This window comes from Tripterygium wilfordii, chromosome 11, assembly GCF_013401445.1.
Source record: "Tripterygium wilfordii isolate XIE 37 chromosome 11, ASM1340144v1, whole genome shotgun sequence".
NCBI classification, from domain to species: Eukaryota; Viridiplantae; Streptophyta; class Magnoliopsida; order Celastrales; family Celastraceae; genus Tripterygium; species Tripterygium wilfordii.
The window spans coordinates 9948321-9950824 of NC_052242.1; the positions used below are offsets into that span (position 1 = coordinate 9948321).

Here is a 2504-nt window from a genome sequence, read left to right on the forward strand (position 1 = left end):
AATGATTGGTACATCTTTTCCCGGATTAGGTTCACCCTCCATATCAAGCACTAGAAAATCCACCGGAATAACAAACTCTCCCACCTTCACTAGAACATCTTCAACTAGCCCAAAAGGATGCACTAAAGAGCGATCCGCTAATTGGAGAGTGACTGATGTTGGTTTCAACTCACCGATCTTCAATGTAGTGTAAACAGAATAAGGCATGATATTCACACTCGCACCAAGACCCATCAAGTCTTTTTCAATTTCTTTCTCTCCAATAATACAAGGAATGGTAAAGCTACCCGGATCTTTTAATTTGGGTGGGAGCTTCTTTTGTAAAATAGCACTTGTCTCTTCGGAGAGAAATACTTCTTCATGATCACCAATCTTTCTTTTGTTAGTGCACAACTCCTTCAAAAATTTTGCATATGCGGGAATAGACTTAATTGCCTCAATAAGTGGAATATTAATCTCTACTTTCTTCAAAACTTCAAAAATGTCCCGATTATACTTGTGTTTTTTTGCCGGTGCAAGACGAGATGGAAAAGGCACTGTTGGAATAACCTCTTCTTCCGGCTTTTCCTTCTCAACATGAGGTGTGGTGGGAGCACTCGGTACCACCACTGTAGGTTCATCATGACTCTCACCATCAAGCCCTTTATATTCAATCTTGTTGTCCACCTTTTTCCCACTTCGCAAGACAGTAATAGCATTAGCATCTTCATGCTGTTTAGGATTTACCTCAGGTTGACTTGGAAGCTTTCCCGGTTGTCTTTCACTCAAAGCCTGAGCAAGTTGTCCTACTTGCATTTCAAGCTTTGCGATGGACTGAGTATTGCTGGAAACAGTTTGTTGCAACTGAGTCATTGAATTGCTCATCTCTGCTTGGGAATGCTGCATTGTGACTTGTGATTGAGCAAGTTGGGTGATAAGGTCCTCCATAGCAGACTTCTTTGCATCTTGAGAAGGTGGTCCTTGTCGTGGAGCTTGCCAAGGTCTAGGCCCTTGATTGAAATTCTGGGATGAAGCATAGGAGAAATTTGGGTGATTCTTCCATCCTGGGTTATATGTGTGAGAAAATGGATCATTCTGCTGCCTATGAAAAGGTTGAACTGCATTAACTTCAGCTTCAGGAAATGTCCCACTTCTAGAACATACATGAGTAGGATGATCGGTGCCTCCACAAATGCCACAAGGCTCCAAATTTCTGCTCAGCAAAGTTACTACCGCATCCAATTTCCTAGCCACAGACGCCATCTCTGAATTTGAAGCACTAGCCTCATAAACCATGTGTCTAGGAGCATCAAGATCACGATTATCCCATTGTGAGGAATTTGCTACCACAGTCTCAATAATTTCATTGGCTTCAGTCGGTTCCTTAGCCATAATATTTCCTCCAGCAGCTGCATCTAACCTATGGCGGCATTCATCAGCCAGATGTTGGTAAAAGTATGATATAATCTGCCATGGCAAGAATTGATGATGTGGGCAACCAATCAATAAAGTTTTATATCGCTCCCAAGCCTTAAAAAGTGGTTCTCCCTTGTTCTGTCTGAAATGGAAAATCTGATCCCGAAGCCTCTGTGTCCTTGACTGAGTATAGAACTTCTGAATAAACTTAGCAGAAAGTTGATCCCAAGAAGTGATAGAATTTGGTGGCAAAGTCTTGAACCAGATCTTAGCACTTTCCTTAAGAGAAAAAGGAAAAAGCTTCAACCGTATGAATTCTTCAGATATGCCTTGAATTTTTTGAGTGCCACAAATTTCCAGAAAATTATCAATGTGATCACTAGCATCTTGATTTTCCGCTCCTGAGAATGATGGGAGCATGTTAATCACATGACATTTAAGCTCATAAGATAGATTTGGCGGAATGGTTGGTAATATGATGCAAGATTGTCTAGTAGAGAATTGTGGCATAGAGTAGTCCATGATTGTGACCGGAGCATTTGCATTGTTGGCATTATTGCCAACTTCCTCACGATTCTCAGCCATGCTCTCCTGTTCAGAATGTTCTCCCAAAATGTTGTCACTAGATGAACTAGAGCTGGATATAGGAGGAGAGATAGAACGAGTGGAAGATTTCTCCTCAAGAAAATCCTTGTCTCTCTTGTTCCTTCGTGCACGTTCCAAGTCTAGATCGACAGGAAGAATTTCTGTATCTTGAGAACGCCTTCCTTGCATGAACTACAAACAAGAAAGAAAAGTATAAGGATCACTAATTATCAAGTAAGAAAGAGCTAAACTAAGTATGTAAGTATCTATGTATATAAACAAGAATGGATCAAATATAAGCAACCGTCCCCGGCAACGGCGCCATAAACTTGTTGGGTCTAAATTAACCTTACTAGCAAGTGTACTAGTCGGCGACTACAGCACAATGATAAGCAAGGGTCGAATCCACAGGGACGGTGTTATGTTTAATCCAAATGTATATTTGTATGTATATATGGACAATGCAATCAAAAGTAAAATTCAACTCAAGATTGTTTGGTTTGGTAATTCAACTAAAACAAGCA

The 2504-nt window shown here is 40.7% G+C and overlaps 1 non-coding gene across 1 annotated transcript; it reads left to right on the forward strand.

Annotated features, from left to right (window-relative positions):
• Positions 1-1459: 1459 nt before the first annotated feature.
• On the forward strand, positions 1460-1566 carry LOC120009999. The gene has a single exon (XR_005470787.1). It is a non-coding gene; the product is annotated as a small nucleolar RNA R71 (small nucleolar RNA).
• Positions 1567-2504: the final 938 nt, after the last annotated feature.